Here is a 23659-nt window from a genome sequence, read left to right on the forward strand (position 1 = left end):
TTGCAATACGCTTTTTTTTTTTAAGATTTTATTTATTTGACAGAGAGAGACACAGTGAGAGAGGAGAGGGAGAGGGAGAAGCAGGCCTCCTGCCGAGCAGGGAGCCCGACGCGGGGCTCGATCCCAGGACCCTGGGACCATGACCTGAGCCGAAGGCAGACGCTTAACCAACTGAGCCACCCAGGCACCCCTGCGATACACTTCTTTATGTGTCTCCTTCAAGTGTGTGTGAGACTTTCTGTAGGTTGTAATCCCAGGAATGGAATTGCTTAGTCATAGAGAAGGGAATGTGTATCTTCATGTTGGTTGGGCAGGTTCTTCAGTTCCATCTTTGAATTGGACAGCTTGAGGATTTAATAATTTTTTAAAAATATTTTTATTTATTTGACAGAGACACAGCGAGAGAGGGAACACAAGCAGGGGGAGTGGGAGAGGGAGAAGCAGGCTTCCCGCGGAGCAGGGAGCCCGACTCGGGGCTCGATCCCAGCACCCTGGGATCATGACCTGAGCCGAAGGCAGACGTTTAACGACTGAGCCACCCAGGCGCCCGAGGATTTAATTATTTTTAACTTGTATGTTAGTATTTTCCTGAAACCGTAATGGACCTATGGAAATGTGTGGTTTGGGGAAAATTTGGAATACAGAATAGGTCATATTTATTATGTGTTACTGATTTATAATTTTAGTGATTTGTGTACAGTTCCATTTAAATGATACGGTTTTATATCTTCACCTAGGATCACAATGAAAGCCTATAAAAAAAAGAATTACTGAACTGTATTTCTTTCGTTATCTGTGCTCACCTGAAGTTACACAGTGTGGCTTGGTGGGGGGGGGTTAAACATTTTTATTGACGTGTAATTGACACGTATTAGTTTCAGGTGTACAAAATGATTCAGTATCTGTACATGTTCCAAAATGATCATCAAATCACCTTGTTACAGAATTTTTTTTCTTGTCATGAGAACATAAGGGCTTGAGTACCTTAACTGCTAACTCTCTGAGCTATTTTCAAGTATGTGCCACAGTGTTAGTAATTTTGGCCCAGTGCTGTACTGAAAATCTCTTCTGCAGTCCTCATTCTATCTCAGAGTGATCAAGCAGAATGGAATGAATCAAGAATGGCATAAATCCTGATGGGGATCTTTTTGAAGTAACCTGGCATGCTCCCTTTGGGTGAAAGAGGGTTCTGTTTTCTTAACATAGTCTTCCTCAAGCTGCCTGGGTTTGGTTTGTGGTTTCCAAGAGACTTGTTGGACTGGCTTTACGCTGATACTAATCAGTTTCTTCATATTTCCTCCATGGCTTTTTTAAAATTAATTAAAAAATTCTTTTGACAAGTTGGTGGGGAGGGACGGGTGGAGAGGGAGAGAGAATCCCAAGCAGGAGCCAGACAAGGGGCTTGATCTCACAACCCTGAGATCATGACCTGAGCTGAAATCAGGAGTTGGACACAAGCAACTGAGCCACCCAGCCACCCCTTCCCCCGTGGCTTTTTAAAGAACTTCTGTATAGCTCTCTTTTCAGTCAGATCCAAAAACCATTTGCTATTATGGTTTAGTTGTTTCTCCAAACATTTATTTCCTTCTGGCAGGAATCAGTAAGAGAACTACTTCACATGGACCTTGGCTACAAGTTCTGCCATGTGTCATGTCCTTAGTGGAAGTAGGAGGAGGATAAGCAGGTAAGAGGGAGAACAGTGTTGTCTGTGTCTGTCTGACAGATAAATTCTTTAAAAAAATTTTTTTTTTTGGCATAGCACAAATTTACTAACCACAAAGGGATGATCCTAATTAAATCAACACTTTGAAATAGATGCCTGTAAAGATAAAGATAAAGATAAATTGAACACAGTAATGAAAAAAAAAAGCAGTATGGAGATTTGCTCATTGAACTGAGCTTGTTCATCCTCACAGCTAATTCCTGTCCGAAATGATGATGGAATTTTTACTCTACTTTTTCATAGACCCGAGTACAGGTGACATTATTCATGACACATTCCACCACTAACTTCCCATTTTCCAATTTTCCTGTGATTGTGCTTTCCTTCCCATCCCATTCCTGATGTTGAACCAACGTGCGTGCGTCTGTGAAGTTGCAGACAGTCTGAGTTTTTCTGCCATCAGCTGTAGTTTCTTCAAACCTCTCCCAGGTTACATGAAAACTGTGTTGTTTTCAAAGTGCTCTCAGTTTTTATGGTGAGGTTTTTGCCGTCAGAAGAGATGGTCCAATCTGGTTTGGCCATTGCACCCACTTTTCGCAGAGCCATTCCCACTCCTGCTTCCTTCATGTATTCGTCAAAGCCTTTGCTTTCCACTGAGCACCATCTTCCTACCAGCTGCTGAACCGTGGCCGTGGTGGGCGCGGGCCGGTGGGCCTAGCGAGCACAGCAGAGTGGGGCGTCGGGAGCGTGGCTTCCGACCCGCCGGCGCCCAGGGCTGCTTTATCTAAAAAAATTTCTTTATGTTTATCTACAACATGACTTGATATCCACAGTGAACTGATTATTACAGTCAAGCTAATTAACATGTCATTTCCTCATGACCATTATTTTTGTAATGAGGGCAACCTGAAATCTGTTGTAGCATATTTCCTGTGTTTAGTACAATATTAACTATAGTCATGCTTGTACATTAGCTCTCTAGACTTAACTCATCTACAGAACTGAAACTTTGTACCCTTTGACCAACAAACATTAGCTATTGTTACAGTATTCGGTACACAGATATTCACAAAATTTTTTAACTGGAAACGATTTTTAAAACTGCATGTATAGTTTAAGTACAAGAATAGAAAAAAACCCCAAAGGATTTATCTCTCTGGGTGATAGAATAATCTCATTTGACTTCTTTGTTTTTCTTTCTCCTGTAATTGTCGTTTTTCTTTTGTAATAGAAAAAAATTTGCGTATGATTTTATTCTGGTGTCTGTGGGTAAAAACACCCAGAGGTTCCTGGCAGGTTAATCCTAAAAAGGGCAATTTGATTTTTTACTTTATCTTAGAGTTTCATTTGTTCCCCTTGATTGACTAATTATTTAAATAAAGTTAAGATTCACGGTGGCATGCATACACTTGTGTCCAAAATACTCTTTTTTACAGTGGCAATTTCCTAAGGGTATCCTTCAAATTGCATATAGTTTGTTAATCTTATTGTGGTATTTTGTTTTTCTTAACTGTAGTTTCCTGTTCTTTGGATTCTTTGCATGTCGACATTACTGAAAATAAATATTTTGCTTTGCAGGGTTAGTAAGCCAGACAGAGTAGGTGTTGCTAATTCAAGGAAATAGCCGAAGCCATCATCAGTTAAAATTGCATAAAAAGCCAGGTGTACCTTGATTAGAGGTTTCTAAGGTAGAAAGCCAGGAATATTCTAAATTCCCGGTGCCCGTGCTGTTAAAACTGTTCTGCAGTGAAGGTGGGGAGAGCGAGAGAGTCCATGAGTGGGTCAGGAGGAGTGAGGGCCAGCGAACCACACCTGCAGTGCCCACAGCTGGAGCTTAAAGTTCTCAGCAGTGTTGTGTGTTCTCTTCGCAAATGTTTTAAGTAAGCCCACCTCAGGTATATATGCCATATTGATCCTGATGACCTTCGGTGCACCTCGGCGTGCCCAGAGGTTTGTATGGACCCCCCGGTATAAGAAGGATGGCCTCGACAGCTTGGGTTTTTTCTTAAGGAATCAGGTGGGAATTGTTGATGGTTTGCATGCTTTGAGGGAGCTTCTAGGTTTATTCTACTAATATCAAATGCCTGGTGGGCTGAGAATTTTTGAGGATTGGGCTGAAAGAGATTGAAGGAAATTGGACAGAGAATTATGGCAAACCCATAAAGTGATGAGTATGTGCTATATTGATCAGTCGGTACTGTATTAAGTGCTTTATTACATTACCTCAGTTGATTATCGTCCCAGCAACCCTGTGAGATAGGCCTTGTTATCCACTTTCATTTACAGGACAGTACATTACAGATGAAGTTAGCCTTTCTTTAAAAAATTTTTTCATTTTGAAACTTTTTATGTGCTTTAGGTATAGGTTTTATTAAGTGAAATCTCTTAACAAAAAAAGGAAAAAATATTTTGTTCCTGAGGTTAAGAATGGAGCATATTTTATCTTCAGACACAGAATCTTCATCTTTATTTATGTAGATATTTGAATTTTGAAAATTGAGGTATAACTAGAATAAGTAAAATGTGGAAATCTTAACTGCATAGCTTAAAAAGGTTCTCTTTCTCTCACTTTCTTGCCCCCCCCCGCTCAAAATACAGTACATTTCGGGACCCCAAAAGGTTCTTTTGTGTCCATGCCCCCCCCTTTTTCCCCAAGTATATGTGCTGCTAAAGCGAGCACTTTTGTGTCCGTTCCTAATCAGTAATCTTTTCACCTTTCGGCTTGAACCACTATTCTGATTTTGGTTACTATAAATGAACTTTGCTTCATCTTGAACTTCATAGAAATGAAATAGTAGGTACTCTTTCTGCAGCTGGCATCTTTTGCCCGGTGTAATGTCCTGTGATTCACCCACACGTGATTTATCATTCATCGAACATAAACGAAGCCCATATTTGTTTTATTCACAGGGTTAATTGTTTTTTGGTCCTCCTAGGAGTATAAAACAGAGTAAGTGGGAAATAAGTACAGATTTCAAGAGTGCTGTACGAGGTACCCAGGAGAAATGCATATGGCTGGCCATGATCTAGAAAGTGCAGAGGAAAAGTCTTGATACGCTGGTACCAGGCTTTGTGTAGAAGAAGGAATGAGACCGGTACTTTGAAAAGTGCCTGGACCTCAGACACGTGGGTGCCAGAGGTTGGGTAGGGGTGGGGTGGAGTCTGTGCTCCCCACAGATACTTGTGTTTGACGCATGCGCGAGATGGATGGCAGGCATAAACTTGGCGCCCAGACCTGGACCAGGTCAAGGCGGTGCTTTCTTGAATGTCTGGCCATGAAGCCTTTGAGATATTTACCGCTTTGGAAAGATTCATCGGGCAGTGGTATGGCATTGTAGGGATGTCAGCCGTACGGCGCTCAGGGTCAGGAGGAAGAGGTGGGGTGGAGAAAACAAAACTGGTTGTAGCTGTGGGAGTGGACCAAGGCTTCTGGCTAGAGCCCTGGAGTAGTGGGGTTCACCAACGGTCGGTGTCAGGATTGCTCGTAAGACTCTTGGAAATGTACTGGGTGGGCCTGCCTAGGAGCTTTGAGCAGTGCTTCTGGGGTCACGGCAGCCGCTTGGATTTTTGAAAACACCTCTGTTTATCCTAATGTGCTTTCCCTCCCATGCTGCAGGGGCAGTCAGTGAGGGAAGTGGGTCTTGGGCTCCCCTCTAGGACACACGCCCATCCCACGGACAGGAGAGTCAGAAGACCGAAATCTTGCTATCTGGGTAGGCAAGAGAGCAGTGTTCAATTGTCCCAAGGGGTTCGTTTCTAAAGTGGTCATGGCGTCCCTGCTTAAACACTGCCCCAACAGGCAGCTTGCCAGCTTCCCAGGCAGCCGTTTTGGGACCAGTTTGAAGATCAGCAAAAGCTTTTCGGTGGAATAAGCCAAACCGTCTCTGTGGATAGCTGTCCCAGAGTGGGCCTTGCAAGGAGCCCAGGCTAGTCTACCCTACATGTGATGCTCCTTATGGTTATGACGACGGTTTTCACAACTGCCCAGTTTCTCTTTCCCGTGCTCCCCAGGGCTTACTACTCTGTGTAGCTTTTGTTGTGATCCTCTTTAAAATGTTCCTCTTTCCACTATTGCTCTTCAAATAAGACATTCCCCAAATTAGGCATTTTGACCGGCGCTAAATAGAGAGGGACCATTTATTCCTCTCTCGTTATATAGATAAGATACTTAAGCATTTTTTGAGGTGGAGTGGAGGGATCACAAGTGTAGACCTTATATATACCTTTAATTCATCTGGGATTCATTCTCTTCTTTGAGCCTATGGATCTTAACTTTTGTCTGGCCCACCCTCCCTGATCCTCTGCAAGCAGAAGAGGAAGCAGAGCCTCAGAGCCCTGCTGAGGAAGCCTTGCCTTGATGTCCCCATCTCATGACTCCCGTAATGTGTTCAGTTCTAATCTGACAGATAAGAACAAATTCGAATATATTTTTTAAAGATTTTATTTACTTATTTGAGAGAGAGCGAGTGAGAGAGCACAAGCAGGGGGAGCAGCAGAGGGAGAGGGAGAAGCAGACTCCCCACAGAGCAGAGAGCCCAGTGTGGGGCTCGATCCCAGGACCCTGAGATCATAACCTGAGCCGAAGGCAGATGCTTAGCTGACTGAACCACCCAGGCGCCCCTCAAATATTTAATCAATACTTGACTCATGAATTGTCCTCAGTTGCCAAAATAAAATTGCCTTTGCACTCTAGGAGATGTTTACTAGGAAAGGAGTTTTAAGGGGTCTTGCCTTTTCCTGAAACTTAAAGAAGCAGTTGTACTAAACTTGCACCAAAGTTTTGGATTTGTTTTGGATGTTTCCTATTGATTTTGTTTTGGATGTTTCCAATTGATTCTTACACATATTTGCTTACAGTGTATCACACTCTTTGGAAAGTCCCTGCCCTGAATATTTACTTTAGTCACACTGTCCTATAAATTATATGACTTGGGCATGTAAGGTTTTATGGCTGAATTTTTGCCCCCCCTTCTTTATTTTTTATTTACCCTCCCTTTTCTTAAAGATTTTTTATTTACTTATTTGACACAGAGCATAAGCAGGGGGAGCTACGAGGGAGAGGGAGAAGCAGGCTCCCCACTGAGCCAGGAGCCCAATGTGGGGCTTGATCCCAGAACCCTGGGATCATGACCTGAGCTGAAGGCAGACGCTTAACCATCTGAGCCACCCAGGTGCCCCAAAATATTATTTTAAGCTGTCCTTTAATGTTTAATTGTGGACTTGATGATTGTTACGTATAAATTGTCAAACCTTTTTTTTTTTTTTAAGATTTTGGTTTTAAGTAATCTCTACACCCAGTGTGGGGCTTGAACTCATAACCCTGAGACCGAGAGTCGCGTGTACCACCTAGTGAACCAGCCAGAGGTCCCCAAGTATTCTTTCTGAATTATTGGAAGTGCTAAGGCAGCAGCTTGAAATTTGTAACACACTAGTTGGTGGTTAGATATTAGATTATCCTGCTTTTCAGTGTATCGGCAATTGCCTTTTTGCATAGGGCTGAAGAGGGGTGGTATTGGAGCTACAGATTAAAGAGCTGAGGTGCTAATGGCAAAATAAACATTGTAATCCTAAGGTTTCTTGAATAATGTAATTTTCCAAATAGATGACATTTTTGTTTTGCTTTGTAGAACCAGGTCTGTGACTTCTTTAAAGGCATTGTTTTTAAACTTTCTGTATCTTTCAGTGTATGTCATAAGCAGAGTGCTTGCTTCGTGGCAGGTGTATTTTTTTTTTTTTTTTTTTTAAACATACTCTAGGACCAAGACTTTACAGGCATTATATCTGTTTTGTAGAAGAAACAGATTAATTTATTTGCCCAGCCAGTGCTTGCACAGACCTCAGATTTGGGGACTTCTTTTCATTTAGGGTTGTCTTTTGCTCCCTTTTAACTTTAGGAGAGTTCCTTTGAATATGTGATGGGATTATGTCAGGTTCACCTACAGTAATCACATACTTCCTATCTAATGGCTTAGTCCTTGGAAAACTGTTTGTTTCAGTATATAATTCTCAGCGTAATTCTCTCTAAAGTCTTGGTATCTTCAGTAACCAGTCAGTAGCGTATCTATGGAACGATGTCTGAGGATGATGACCGTGGATTCCCAACTCAGGGTTGCTCTCAAGGATCACCAAGTCGGTAGAGAGCAGTTGTTAGTGGTGCTTCTCTGGATCAAGAGCAAATTCCTTTTGGAGAAGGGTATTATTGCTCTAGTGTCAGATTTGCCAGTTCTCCCTCCGTTTTCTCCATTCTGACTCCCACTAAAATCAATTTAGTAGCGCTGGGAGGAGTAATTTCTACCTTGGCACAATAATCTGGCCACTAGTCAAATATATATATATATATATACATATACACACACACACACACTCTCAAGATTTTATTTTTCGACAGAGACACTGAAAGAGGGAACAAGCAGGGGGAGTGGGAGAGGGAAAAGCAGGCTTCCCGATAAGCAGGGAGCCCGACGTGGGGCTCGATCCCAGGACCCTGGGATCATGACCTGAGCTGAAGGCAGACGCTTAATGACTGAGCCACCCAGTCGCCCCCCAAGATTTTATTTTATTTTATTCATTTATTTTTTTCAAAGATTTTATTTATTTGACAGAGAGAAACACAGCGAGAGAGGGAACACAAGAAGGGGGAGCGGGGGAGGGAGAAGCAGGCTTCCCGCCGAGCAGGGAGCCCGATGCGGGACTCGATTCCAGGACCCTGGGATCATGACCTGAGCCGAAGGCAGACGCTTAACGACTGAGCCACCCAGGCGCCCCACTGAGCCACCCAGGTGCCGCCCCCCCCAAGATTTTATTTTAAAGTAATCTCTACACCCAGTGTGGGGCTTGAACCCACAACCCTGAGATCAAGAGTCACATGCTCCACTGATGGAGCCAGCCAGGTGCTCCTGGAATGTAAGACTTCATTAGATAGAAACTTAGAGGTGGCATAATGGGAACGAGTAGGCTCCAGGTACTAATGGGGACAGGGTTTTTTCCCTGGGTCTGAGAATACTGTGAACTTAGATCTTGGGGACGTTTGTATACATTGTGCGTATACTAAAACCACTGACTTGTATGCCTCACAGGGGTGAATTTTATGGCAAAAGAGATCTTATTAATGAATTTTTAGTGCAAAGAAGATTCCAGAATTGCTTGTGATTTCCTGCCTTCCTTTTTCCATTCTCCAGATCTCCCAAAGTAGTTGAAATGAAAGATAAAGAACATTAAACACTCTTATCTTCTGGTGGTGGGGAAATGCTGAGTGGCCCTGAGTTTGTGCAGTGAAAGTTGTTTACACAAGCGTGCGTCCGTAAGCCCAGAGATAAGAAAAATCAGGCTGCGGGCTCATTCAGGCAAAGAAGTGATCAGAGAATCACGCAAACATGCCTGATGGAAAATCTGGGATTTCCTGATATTGGTCCTTTAGTTTATGGACCATTCCAGGTTGTCAACAAAGTAGTTGTCTAAAGTAAAATTCTGACACATGCTACAATGTGGATGAACCTTAACGACATTAAGCTCAGTCACAAAAGGACAAATGTAGGATTCCATTTACGAGAGCTGCCTAGAGTAGTCCGATTCATAGAGCTAAAGTGGAATGGTGGTTGTCAGAGGCTGAGGGAGAGGAAATGGGGAGATGTTGTTGAACAGATAGAGTTTCAGTCAGGGAAGGTGAAAACATTCTGGAGATGGATGTTGGGAATGGTTGCACAACTGTGTGAATTGTACTTAATGCCAATGAACTATACACTTAAAAATGGGTAAAATGTGGGGAGCCTGGCCGGTTCAGTCAGTAGAGCGTGTGACTCTTGGTCTCAGGGTCATGAGTTCAAGCTCCATGTTGGGTGTAGAACTTACTTAAAAAATATATATATATAATAGGGGCACCTGGGTGGCACAGCTGGTTCAGCATCTGACTCTTGGTTTTGGCTTAGGTCGGGCTCGCAGGGTCGTGAGACTGAGCCCTGCGTCAGGCTCCACGCACCACATAGAATCTGCTTGAGATTCTCTCCTCTTCTCCCTCTGCCCCTCCTGCTCATGCTCTCTCTCTCAAATAAATAAATAAATCTTTTTAAAAAAAACCATTAAAAATGGGTGAAATGTTAAATTCTATGTTATATATATTTAAACACACACACAAAAGAACTCCGTTAAGAGTAAAATCACTGGAGGGACCCCTGGGTGGCCCAGTTGGTTGAGCCTCCATCTTTTGATCTCGGCTCAGGTTTTGATCTCAGGGTTTTGAGTTCAAGCCTGGTGTCGGACTCCACACTGGGCATAGAGCCTACTTAAAAAAAAAAAAAAAAAAGTAAAATCACTCTAAGGGGGTGGGACACAGGGTCTGGATTCTTTACCAGAGTGGGCACTGGTTTCAATGGCCTAGTTTCTGCTACTGTCCTGAGTGTGTATGAGGAACAAAGCAGATGCTCAGTGAGGTCTCCAAACGGTGTACCTTCCTTCTGATCCTTCCACCTGTCCTTCGTGGAGCATCTCCTTTGTCCCAGAAATTGAGCTCTGCACTGGAGAAAGATGAAAGTGTGCCCCAAGGCGTTGAGAATCCTGAGGGAGGTTGGGAGAGATGCATGTGCTTTTTAAAAGTGTCATATTGCATAGTGCTCATCTGTGGTGTAGTGAGTGTGGGTGGCACTATTTAGGTAGTGTTTGGGGGCGGGGGTGACCGTGAAATGTCTGGAAACCGAATTTAAAGTACTAAAATCAATACATGGCTGAAATTTGATACTCACAGATGCACTCTTTAAAAAGACAGTGCCTGTAAAAGAGTAAGAGTTGTTTATAGCCTGAAAATTCTTCACGGAAAGAAAGAAATCCTCATGGTGCCAGAGGAGCTAGGAACTTTCTGTGAGGAGCCACCAGCATGAGGATGAGGCAAACGATCTGGTGGCTCCTGTTTCCTGAGGCAACAGAAAGCAAACACACAGCTAGCTGGTTCCTCAAGGAACTGATGGACTGGCCAGGGAAGGACACCAGAATACAAACAGGAGACAAAACGTGTTTACAGAGTGTCTTGTAACAAAATACCATAGACGAGGTGGCATATAAACCACAGGAGTTTACTTCTCACAGTTCTAGAGTGTTGGAAGTCCAGGACCAGGGGCCCGGCAGACTGGGAGTTCTGGTGGGGGCCTGCTTCCTGGCTCACAGCAGCATTTTGCTGTGTCCTCGCGTGGTGGGGGAGGGGGTGAAGGAGCTCTCTGGAGTCCCTTTTCTGAGGGTTCTAATCCCTCAGGACCTGATCACCTCCCACAGGCCCCTGCCACCAAATACCATCTCCCTGGGGATTAGCACTTCAACATACAAATTTTGGGAGGATGCAAACATTCTGTTGTAGCACAGAGTAATATATAAGTAATTGAAAATAACAGATTATGAAAGGGAAGCCTGAAAGTCCAATGGGTCAGTGACCACGAGCTTGGACAGTCTGGTTTCAGAGCACATTTTAGACGTGTTAATGTTTTTAGGGAGAGCTTATTCTCAGAGGCAGTGTTCATCTGTTAAATAAATTCTTTACTGGGGGAGGAGGTGAGGGAGGGTGGTGGAGAGGTGAAGTGAGGCAAGGATGTGATATTTTTGGAACAGTTTGAAATACAAAGTAATTTCCTGATAAGATTAGTTTCTCCTAAGTTAAACCCCAACTGTGGTCACTCTCTCAGTAATGAAGTAGTCAAAGCAAAGTGGACAAGCTTAGAAAAACTGGGTCCCTAGCTCTTGTGCTGAATTCTGAGACTGTGTCGTAAGCCCACTTGAAATTCACTTTAGGATAAGGGAGGGATCAGTTTTTGTGGAGTACCTTATTTTGATTTGATTTGTTTGCGAATTTTACAATAAATCAGTCTGTTTCCCTGTCACTTTTCCACATCGGTGGTGGTGGGGGGGAACGTTTCACCTATTTGAAATAGAGCAAATATATTTTTTTTATTTTGCAAATTTGAAAGAAAATGTAGAAGAATGCTAAGGATTAAGAATTATTAACATTGTTTCTGGAAGCAAATCCTGGGCGCCTCCCCCCCCCCCCGAAAAGGGACACTAGAAAATAATTACACTAAAAGCGGTATTTCTTTCTACTTCCTAATTTCATTATCATTCAGCAGTTACATTAAGAAGCTGTTGTAATAGGCATTTATTTATTGATTTATTTTTAAAGATTTTATTCATTTGACAGAGACAGTGAGAGAGCACAAGCAGGGGGAGCAGCAGAGGGAGACAGAGAAGCGGAGTCCCTGCTAAGCAGGGAGCCCAACACGGGGCCCCAAACCCAGGACCCCGGGATCATGACCTGAGCCAACGGCAGATGCTTAACTGACTGAGTCACCCAGGCACCCCTGTAATAGGCATTTAAAAGGAAATTATTAAAGAGCTATCTCATTGTGTCTAAGGGTATGAACACAGAAGTTTATGTTGGCTTGTATTATAAGAAAAGTGTTGTCTAAAACCTGGCTAGGTGCTGTTAGGAACAAATGCAACTTTGTATTTCATAAGTAAGGTTACCACTAGGTCATTAATCTGATTTCTCTACCTTTAAGGAGTAGGTCGTACATCTTTTCTTATTTTAAATAGGTGGTGAAACTGTCATTTGTTTTATCTTTTAAATGCAGGGAAATTTCTTTTTAAAGTAAATTTTCCCCAGTGACTAAGATAATACGTACTCAATGCACAATACTTGGAAGTTAGAAAAAACTGGAGATGTTTCTGGAAAATCTCTTCCTTTCAGGCAGTCTGTTTCAGGATAATTTTTGGTTGTTTTGAGGAAGCTTCATCCCTGCTGGTTTGCTTTTATCCAGACTAGCCATCCTTTCTGCTTGTATGACACATTTGTGAACAACTTGTCAGAGACCCCACTGTCCTTTTCCTACCTCCTCTCTGGTCTCTTGAATGTGGAGGATTTGGGAGGCAGTCACCTAGCCTCACCCCATCAGCTTCCTGTCTTTTTCATGGGTGCACAAGGAGCTTTACTTAGCATTTTTTTTTTTTTTAAGATTTTATTTATTTATTTGACAGAGACACAGCGAGAGAGGGGACACAAGCAGGGGGAGTGGGAGAGGGAGAAGCAGGCTTCCCGCCGAGCGGGGAGACCGATGTGGGGCTCGATCCCAGGACCCTGGGATCCTGACCTGAGCTGAAGGCAAACGCTTAACGACTGAGCCACCCAGGCGCCCCTTACTTTGCATTTGTTAAACATTAAAGCCAGTAAGGGTGCCTGACTGGCTCAGTCGCTGGAGCATGCTACTCTTGGTCTCAGGGTTGTGAGTTTGAGCCCCACATTGGGTGTAGAGATTACTTAAAGATCTTAAAAAAACAAAAACAAAAATTAAAGTCAACAGAACATACTGCAGCAACCCTCTACTTGTGAACATCTGTTCTTAGGGTTTGTTTCTAAGTATGGGGCTTGGCAATCGGAAGGCTTTCTGTATAGGGGAAGAGCCCTCCTGTGGGAGACCATTGGGTTCAGATTCTGGCCCCACTACTCAGTGGAATTGTAGCCATGACAGACAGGTTCAACTCGGTTTCTCCTGTGCAAGGGTAATAACGTTTCTTAGATAAAATTATACACGATTTACCGGATGCATAGCAGGCTTTCAGAAAGTGTTCTCTCAGGGTGCCTGGGTGGCTCAGTAGGTTGAGCGTCTGCCTTTGACTCGGGTCGTGGTCCCGGAGTCACGGGATCGAGCCCCACATTGGGAATCCCTGCTCGGCGGGGAGTCTGCTTCTTCCTCTGCCCCTCACCCCACTTGTGCTCTCTTTCTCTCCCTCAAATAAATAAATAAATAAAATATTTTTTTTTTTAAAGTGTTCTCTCTATTGATGTTATGCCCAGCAAAACCTGTTTCTTTCATTCAGAAATGTTTGTTGAATACCACCTGTAGGCCAGGCTTTGCTCTAGGTACCGGGCACCAAATGGGGGAAAGAAATACCCCTGTCCATGGGGAGCTCAGATTCTTATGGAGGAGGCAGTAATAAGATCAATGCCTAATATATATGATACTTTAAGTAGTGGTGGGTTCTAAGGAGAAAAGAGTAAAAAAGCATGGAAGAGAGAGAGAGAGAGAGAGAGTGTGTGTGTGTGTGTGTGTGTGTGTGTGTGTGTTGTGGGAGAGGAAGTATGGAGTTACTTAACCTGTAATGTAGCTGCATGTTGTTTCCATGTGTAATGGGTCTTTATGCTCCAATTGGAGGCCAAAACTTGCCCCTTTCTGGAAGTGGAACTTCTTTGTTGTTCCTGGCATGGTTCTGGGAGGAGGTGGGTTCTGATCTTGCCTGGCTGGGAATGCAGGCTCCAGTAACAAAGGGTTTGAGAGGTATGTGTACATGTGGTCTTTGGATATATCACGGAAAGTGCTTGGAATAGTGTCAAGCATTCAATAAATTTTAGCTCTTATATGTTAATGCTGTTTAGCTATTCTCTGTCTTTTGTTATAAAACTGAAAAGTTTTAAATAGAAACCAGAGGGGCCACTTTCTTGGAAAAATTTCCCAGTGTTAGGAAGCAGTAAGTATGTAGGTGTCACATTTGGAGCACAGACATAATGTGGACCCTCCTTGCCCCAGTTTCCCGCACTGGTCACTTCTTTCTCCAGATCTCTCATCTTCTCTTTTTTCCCCTCTTGAACCCCTGCGGCCATTTGGAGGAATAGATTTTAAGGCAGGAACCATGGTTAATGTATGTAACAAAGACCATCTTGTGTTACTATCTATTGAAACAGTAGGCAGAAGGAAGAAACACATTCTCAAAGCATAGTCAGGTTTCTGAAAATGTACTTGGATAAAGAGAAGAGGATAATAAGTCTAGTAAAGGTGTGGTGCATGCTGATTGATGGAAAAACAAAAACAGCACTTTTTCTAAGCTTGAGCCATATCTTATTGAACGGCTAAATATGAGATTTGGAAAATAATAGAAATCCATTCAGGGATGTGAGCTTATTCTGTGTGATCTATACCTTCAATTTCTCATTTCTCAGTGATGCTTTTTAGTTTAAAGAATATGGATTCTGTTACTGGTATTAAAAATTAATACTTAAAAAACTTTATTGAAAGGCTACTGCTAATTATTTCAGTTCTTTATACATTATGTCTGCCCTAGTTTAATAATGGTCACTAAATCAGTTTTGTTTTTTTAAAGATTTATGAGAGGGAGAGCCTGCATGAGGGGGAGGGGCAGAGGGAAAGGGATAAAGGATCTCAGGCAGACTCCCTGCCGTGCGTGGAGCCCCACGCGGGGTGCTATCCCAGGTCCCTGAGATCACGACCTGAGCTGAAACCAAGAGTCAGATACTTAACCGACTGTGCCGCTAAGTGAGTTTTAATAGTAAATAGATGTCTGTTGAAAATATTAGAACTATCCCCCTCCCTAAAAAAAAGAAAAATCAAGAAGCTCAGAATTAAGAGACTTGGTTCTTTGTTATCGTATTTTGTGAGCTAAATTATCCTCTAAAATCAGAAAAGCAGTGATGTACAGTAGAAAGTTTAGCATGGCTCTGGGTTAGGATGTCAGCCTCTTTCTCAGCCATTGCATAAAAGTTGAGACTGATCTTTGTCTCTGTTTTCTCACATGTGAAGTAATTATTACTATCCCAAAAGGTGGTTGTGATGATTAAATGAATTAATATATGTGTAAGTGTCTAACACAAGGTAGATGTTAAAATTAAATCTGATTGATTTGGCTTCTGTCAGGAAGAGTTTATTCACTCCTGATGTTGACTTTGAGAGCCGTCAGTCAGATTGCCCAGTTGATAAACATTAATTTTTATTTATTTTTTTCCTTTAAAGATTTTATTTATTTGACAGAGAGAGACACAGCGAGAGAGGGAACACAAGCAGGGGGAGTGGGAGAGGGAGAAGCAGGCTTCCCGCTGAGCAGGGAGCCCGATGTGGGGCTTGATCCCAGGACCCTGAGATCATGACCTGAGCGGAAGGCAAACGCTTAACGACTGAGCCACCCAGGTGCCCCAAAACATTAATTTTTAATGTTAGATTTTAATTTAATGTTACTGTTAAGCACTGGCTTTTTTAAATTAAAAAAAATTTTTTTATTATGTTAATCACCATACATTATATCACCAAGGCCCTGGCTTTAATAATGCTGCTAATAGGGGGCATCTGGCTGGCCTAGTTGGTGGAGCACGCAACTCTTGATCTTGGGGGTCGTAAGTTCGAGCCCCGTGTTGGGTGTAGAGATTACTTAAAAAGAAAAATATCTTTAAAAAAAAAATGCTGCTGCTAGGAGTGGTGGTAATGATGATGACGGTAGGCAGCCTGACACTGTAAAGTGCTTCATGTGTGTTTCCTCGGTTACTCTGAACAGGGACCCTCTGAGGGCAGGTTTTTCTAGGATGATCTTTTTTTGCTGACAAGAAGCAGATTAAGAGATTTAGAAAGTCATGAAAGAAAAATGTTAAGGGATCACTTTTTGTTGGTCTAGAGTACATGAGTCAAAAAGTCACGGGAGGTTGTTGATAACAGTTGGCAGTAAGAACTTTCTTTTGGAAGCAGTTCAGTGTTTGGCGGGACAGAAGCCAGGCCTTGGCTCTGCGTGGGACTGCGACACCTAACCACGCTTAAAGCACACGGTATTGGGCTTTTCGAAGGCTGATTAGATGGCATCCCAAAGGTCTGGGGTAGTTGCATAGTCTTCCTGAAAATTCCCAGAAAGTGTCTGCTTTTGCTTTCTTCTCCATTGATCTGTCCACCTGGGAAATAAGTGGCTTACCGCTGGTTATTATTAGTTTGCACAGAGTTGAGAGCCCAGCCTGTAATCTCTGTTTTGCAGGGAAGGAAGTAGGCTGGAAAAGTATAGCAGACAGTTTGGTCTCCAGACGCTCCGGGCAGGCCCGAGACGGTCATGATGTGTACGTGTTCTCCTTCTTCAGGGTACCTGATGTTGGGGTTCTCTGGGCCCCTGGGAACTTGTGGTGAACCAGCAATTGGCCGTTGTGACACTTGGCAATTTAGAACTTTGGATACACCCAACACCCTAGTTACCTGGAAAGGAAAATTCTAAGTTCTAGAATGCAACATTAGTTTTTCTCCTTATGTTTGTGCTTATGAACATCTTTGAATGCTGATCTTTTAGTGAATACAGAGAGAAGTTGATTTAACAGTGTTTTAAAAGAGACCTAACAAACCAATATGAGCACCTTGATTGGATCAAAAGCATCTCTAAAAGGTCTTTCTGGAACAGATGGGGAACTCTTAATATGGAATGGATGTTAAGTTCTTATCGATTTTCTTAGGTATGATAAAGGTGTTTTGATTATGTAGGAGAAGGGCCTTATTCAGAGATTCATGCTTAAGGGTGTAAAGGGGAGAGTGTCCTTATGTTGGCAGTTTATTTTTAAAGATTTTATTTATTTGACAGAGCAAGCGAGAGAGGGAATGAATATAAGCAGGGGGAGTGGGAGAGGGAGAAGCGTGCTTCCCGCTGAGGAGGGAGCCCGACTTGGGGCTCGATCCCAGGACCCTGGGACCATGACCTGAGCCGAAGGCAGACGCTTAACCACTGAGCCACTCAGGCTCCCCAATGTTGGCAGTTTAGAAATAGTTCTGCAAAAATAAGTGAAGCGCTCTTCCGCCTGCTGCTTCACCAAGCTCCTCAGGGGCAGGGTCTAGCTTTGGGAAGATTCAAGGCACCTTGCACAGGGCACTCCTTAATCTGTTCAATGAATGGGGGAAAAATGTGAATAGCACAACCACTTGAAGGTACTAGCAGCCACCATTTCAAAGTTCCTTGCAGACTTATTGACTGGCAGGAGTCCAGGAATGAGGGGGCAGTCGGTCTGGTTCCTCATGGGTATTTTCAGGAAATCGGGCTGAGTTTGTAACAGATCTGAAAAGGGAGGGGCAGGGCATTGGGTGGTCCCGTCCAGATCTCCAAGACTGATGTATTTTTGCAGAAAATAAGCAGGTGCCACTGTGCGTAGTGAAAGCTGAGCTTTCTGGAACTTCCCATCCTATTCTTCGGAATTTGGTTTACTCTCAGGCTGGGCTGGTAGTCAGAGAGGTTTTAAGAGGCTGGTGGGTAGGCTTGGCGCTGCTCTCAGGTTTTGAAGTGTTGTTTAAGCTGTTCTTGGGTGGTATGGGAAGGGAGGGAAAACTTACCAGTTTGTGCTAATTTATTGCCTATTGCTCATAAGTGTTTTACCTTGTTCAGTGTTGTCTCAAGAAATGCAATGAAAATAACAGCTATAGACAACTTTCTTCCCTAATTGCTAAGCAAATACGGTGTTTAGGCAGAGAATGGAATTAGTTACAGAATGCTGATTGTTTATTTTCTGTTTGGGGTGAAAGAGATGAGGCACAAAGGAAGGAAACCATTTTCTTGATATATAAATTTGAAATTTTGTTCATTTCTTCCTTTTTTTTTTTCTTTCTAATGAGACATTCAGTGGTTAACTGAAACAGCCTTCTAAAAATACCCGTTAGCAGCACAGAAAGTATTTTCTCTTTGTCTAAAATTAGCTGATTTGAGCTCTGTAGTCTGGTTTCCTAAATCCTTCCATTAGGTGCTCTAGCCGCTTCTCTAGTTTTATGAGCTCTGGGTAACATGTTTGGGGAAGCAAACTAGGAATGACTTTATCTCTGACAGAAGAATTTACAAATATCTGAGGCTGGTTCCAGTTTAGATCTCACCTCTTCCAGGAAGCCTTCCCAAGCTGTTTCTGTCCTGTGCTCTCCTTTTCTTTTCTTTTTTTCTTTTTTTTTTAAAGATTTTATTTATTTTTTAGAGAGAGTGAGTTGAGAGAGTGCGCGCACACAAGCTGCAGGGGGATGGGGGGGTGGGGGGGCTGGAGGCAGAGGAAGAAGCAGACTCCCCGCTGAGCAGGACCCTGGGATCATGACCTGAACCGAAGGCAGACACACTCAACCGACTGAGCCACCCAGGCGCCTCTGTGCTCTTTTCTGTCACCTGTCTTCCTCGATAGCCCTGCTTTCCACGTTCCTGCCCCTGTCCTGAAGGGCATAACCTGTGCCCTGCTCACTGTTCTATCCCAGTGATTCACAGGACTGTTTGCTGAATATTTAGGTGCTTAACAAATATTTGTCCAATGTCAGAATTGGTCCATTTACTGAACAGAAAGAAAGGGAGATATTATTTGGTGGTGGTGTTGACAAAGAGACCTATCACTTCACGGGAAATTAAGGAAGTGGGAGCTGAAGAGAAACTAGTTGAGTTGGGAGCAGCCCTCAAGTGTTGATGAGGTCAGGGTGTGGTGGTAGAAAGAAGCCCACTGCTTAGTGGCCAGGCTGATGGGAACACCTCCATACCCACGTTTCCTCTGCCTGATCCCTAGATGGCACTGGACACTTCTAAGGTGTGTTTATGTTTCTAAAATACTATGTGCTTTCGAAAAATGTGGTTTACCTGCCTCAGGTGGGAAACAACATTGATTTTGTGAAAGTTAGGTATACTTAGCAGTTTGCATTTGTCAATTTCTGAAAATGTTTTTTAGTTATTTGGAGTGTGTGTGCTTTCTCTTCCAAATCCCTTGAAAGAAGGGGGGGGTCCTAGCTTCTCTTTTAGACTCATAGAATTTCTGTCTTAGGAATGTTCCCATTTTACAGCTGTTGTAATATTCAAGGAGGACCACCTGTCATCCCATTTCCCTGCCTGAGTTCTGGATCAGTTAGTTGAGAAGGAAGACCGGAGTAAGGAAGATGGAGACCACAAGTTTACCTTTATTGCTGATAGTAGATGAAGCTGATAATGGAGAATGTGGCCTATTCCTGTGGGCAGGTGGTCTTTCCGAGGCTGACCTCCAGTGCTGGGCTGGGGATAGCCCCGCTACAGGTTCAGAGCAGAATGTTGGCCCCCAAGTGAGGACAGAGGGAGAGGACGACTCTGCATGCACACCCACTTGTCCTTCCAGACCCACTGATCCTGTGCTCCTTCCTTGTGAGGAGGCAGGCTCATGGGTGGAGAGAGGAGGCCTTTTTCTATTAAGATGTAAGAAAATGACACCCGTAGAGGGGATGTCCTTTCCTAAAGTCACACAGCTAGTTGGCAACAGATTTTTCTTCTGGGCTCTAGAGGCCATTGGTATGCATAGAAAGGCCATGGTTTTAGAGCTGGCCAGGCCCCCGCCCACATGCTACCTCTGTGACCTTTGTGTTGGTTTACGCATCTACACAGTGGGGTTCATCTTCCTACCGCAGGGACTCTTGGGGAGGGTTACAGTCGATTTAACCCATGTTTAATAGCCTGGGCTCATTCTCTATTGTCTCCTCATGAGCAGTGCAAAGCTCACCCAGCCTGTCTGCAGCATTTACCAGCCCGCATGTTCTCTCTTTTTAATCCTGGCCTAGAGCCTCAGGAAACTTGGTTATTGGGAGGTGGTTCTCAGCAATATGGGACTTGGAAATTTGAGTATTTTAATTTGGATATTTTGGGAGGGGAAACCCTTGTTCCTAAGGAAGCAAAGTGCTACATTGAAAGAATTTTCCATGTCATACACCCCGTAGACAGGACTTGGGCGTTACACCTGGAATTGATTTTGTAGTAGTCAGGAGTTGAACAGCGTGGCCTGTTTAACCTTGGGGAGCAGATGCCGTTCAATTCCAAATATTCTTATTTCTTTTCCTAGGACACTCTTTAAGTGTCTGTTTTCAAGATTTTGTTACACATGTTAGAGGACTATGAAAAAGTTCCTGGGGGCGGGGCGGGTCGGGGGCTAGGTGGATGGGTGAAAATGGGAAACATTCACATCTTTGTGCAAGGAGGGACCTGGTTCAGAATGTGTAAAATGGGATGGAGCCCTGTGTCCACGTTTCTTGGGGTGTCCTGGATTAAACCCTCCCGGGGCCGCCCGGGACACGCAGCGGCCAGAAGAATGCAGCTCTAAGCAGGCGCACATCCTGTGTTGAGCCCTGTGTGTTGACCTCCTCTCTCAGTGTCTGCTCCTTGCTTGCCGTCCAGATCTTCAGGTCAGTGAGGCGCAGCTGTGAGGCTGTGTCCACACAGCTTGGACCCACGCACGTTTGCCTCAGACCCTAATGCTCAGACGTTCATTCAGTGACGTTGTTTCTCTTCTTTCCGCTTCAAGCCTGCCTTTTGCATTTTGTGCATTCCCAGCCCCCCGCCCCCCCCCCAGGCTGGAGGGACCTGGCCCCGCTGGCGGGCGGTGGCCGAGCCCCTGCACGGAGGAAAGGTGGGGCGGGAGGGCACTTCCTCCGGGGGCCCTGGGCTTCCTGCGCCGGCCTGGAGGGAAGCGGAGCTGGAGGGGGTGTGAACCCTGAGTTGTACCAGCAACACAAACGCTCCAGAAAAACACAAAAGATGGTTTAAAATGCTGTAAACACCTCTAACGCCCCGCCCCTCCCCCCCCCCCCCCCCCCGGCCTCCTTACTGGCAGCTCAATTTCCAGGGCAGTTTTGGGGAGGGTAGCTTTTAATTTATAAATTGGTTGATGGGAGAGGGTGATGGTAAAAACCGTCTTTCCTTTTGACAGTCTTGGGCACTAGCAGTTTGTTGTTTTTCCGTGGTTAGAGAGGCTCTTCTTTCCCAGACCACAAGGGCCTATGTTTACCTAGGGCTCTGGTTGGTTCTCCCTAGCAGCTCCTACGAGGGTTTCAGTGAGTGCGGCTGGCTGTCAGCATTGGGAGCAATGGGGGCCTTGTCGCCCTGGGCCTCTGTTCCGAATGTTCTCCTTTATCTGGAGGCGTCAGCATATCAAAGTGTGTCCGTTTATGCTGACAAAGTGCTGACTTGCTTTGTGTTTACTTTTTTTAAGGTTATTTTTAATTTTTAATTTTAATTTTTTAATTTTTTTTTTAAAAGATTTTATTTATTTGACAGAGAGAGACACAGCGAGAGAGGGAACACAAGCAAGGGGGAGTGGGAGAGGGAGAAGCAGGCTTCCCGCTGAGCAGGTAGCCGGATGTGGGGCTCGATCCAAGGACCCTGGGATCATGACCTGAGCCAAAGGCAGACGCCTAACGACTGAGCCACCCAGGCGCCCCTTTAATTTTTTAATACGTGAAAGTCTTTTCTTTCCCTGCTTCACAGTCCTGCAGACTTCCGGAGAAGGTTTTGAAAATTTTGTGGAAGTTTTGTGCAGAAAGGAAAACCATCTCCAATCTCAGCAGTCTGGCATAAGCACTGTTAACATTTTGGAATATTTCTTTCTAGTCTTTAGTAGGCACATTAAAAGATAAAATTCAACTGAGTAAATTTTATAAGATCTTATTGGCTTTAGTCAGTGATTCATGAATTGGGCAGCATCCCATCTGGCAGATAGAAAGGAGCTTGGGAGAGCTGTACGAAATGAAAGATTTTCGGGGGGGGTTGCATGCAGGGTGCATGGGACAATGATGAGGAAGTTAAAAAAGCCAAGAGCAGATTGTGGCAAGGTCACCTTCCTTTAGGGGACAGCAGGGATCTGTCAGGCTGATGACCTCACTAGTGCGGACCAGGTGATTCCAAATTGACTGGTTTGAGGTTCCACTCCTGGGGGAGGCTGAAACTGTAAGTTAGGTATTAAATCTTAGTTTGGGGACTTGGGCTTAGCACAAGTGACTCCATTTTGAGCTTGTTGTCCAACTAGGCACATAGTTTGTCATACTGGATGTACACTTTCTCCTCTTATTTTTTTTTCTTTTCCCATGAAAAACTCTTCTGTAGGGTTCATGTTAATAGCTCCTGTAGGGTCCCTCTGAGATTTGAAAGTATTATTTAGCTATTTCCTTAATGCTGGAATTACAGTTTCTAATTTTTAAACTAATTCTCTGTGGTCCTGGCCAGATGACTAATTCTCTCTCTCTTTCCACCGCGGGGGCTTGAATCATGACCCTGAGATCAAGACCTGAGCTGAGATCAAGAGTTGGATGTTTAACTGACTGAGCCACCCAGGTGCTCCTAGATGATGAATTCTCTAATAAATTGCTAGTTGTTTTAGTGCCTCACCTTCCAAAATTTAGGTTGAATACAGTGTTTCAAAACAGCTAAGCCTCCAGAAGCCAGCAGTGTGTAGACCTGCTCTCATCTTGCTTTCACTGTCTCAGTCCATGGTTGGTTTTTTCCTCCTGCTTTCTTGAGTTAATGGGCTTTGAATCAGACGAACTTGGTATGAACCTTATTTAGCTTCTGCACCGACTAACTGCACATCCTTGTAAGCCTCCATTTTCCTATTTGCAAAATAGGGATAATAGTGGTACCCAATTACAGGGTTATTAGAAGAATTCGGAGTCAGGTTGTGACGGGGGCGGCACAGTGTCTGGAGTCTGGTGGTAAGATTCATGGAGGGCAGCTGCTGTCTCACCTTCCCGCCTTCCTCAGCCCCTCCCAGGGACTTGGGTTGGCTAATTTTGCTGTCTGGTTTTGGAAGCGTGGCCAGAAAGGAAAGGGAAGCAGAATGGGGGAGGTATATCTAGAAGACCTTTTTTTTTTCTTCCTAAGTGCCTGGAAAGTTCGACTGTTTGTTTCAGGGATTGCCAGAACCCTCAAGGCAGTAAGTCTGGGCTGGGATTGGCCTGGGTGAGGGTGGGCAAGCCCCGGTGAGGCCCTTGGGCATTCTTCTTGCAGGGGGTCCTCCCTCCCTGGTCTCTCTTTTTTTTTTTTTTTTTAAAGATTTTATTTATTTATTTGAGAGAGAGATTGAGAGAGAGCACATGAGAGGGAAGAGGGTCAGAGGGAGAAGCAGACCCCCCGCTGAGCAGGGAGCCCGATGTGAGACTTGATCCTGGGACTCCAGGATCATGACCTGAGCCGAAGGCAGTCGCTTAACCAACTGAGCCACCCAGGCGCCCCCCGGTCTCTCTTCTTCTGGTCTTTCTTTGGGTGAGTTTGGGTGTCACGTAACTCACCCAAGCTGCTGACTGTGGCCAGCCTTGTATCCCTGACACTCTTCCTATGACTTTGTGTTTCTCACCCCGTCTGTGACTAAGCAGGAGGGCAGGAGAGGATGTCTGTAGAAAAAAGTTACCTTTACAGTTTGCTTATGTGAAGCCCTTCAAGGTAATAATTCACCTGCTTTTTATTTGAATTGCCGGAACATCTTTT

At 44.1% G+C, this 23659-nt stretch overlaps 1 protein-coding gene and 1 pseudogene across 1 annotated transcript in view; one reads left to right on the forward strand and one right to left on the reverse strand.

The window, feature by feature from the left end:
• The window catches only part of RASSF3 (Ras association domain family member 3), a 67198-nt gene that overhangs the window by 23674 nt on the left and 19865 nt on the right, over positions 1–23659 (forward strand). The gene's annotated exons all lie outside the window — the stretch shown is intronic.
• On the reverse strand, positions 1850–4536 carry LOC118536890 (fatty acid-binding protein 5 pseudogene; annotated as a pseudogene).

This window comes from Halichoerus grypus, chromosome 6, assembly GCF_964656455.1.
Source record: "Halichoerus grypus chromosome 6, mHalGry1.hap1.1, whole genome shotgun sequence".
NCBI lineage: Eukaryota > Metazoa > Chordata > Mammalia > Carnivora > Phocidae > Halichoerus > Halichoerus grypus.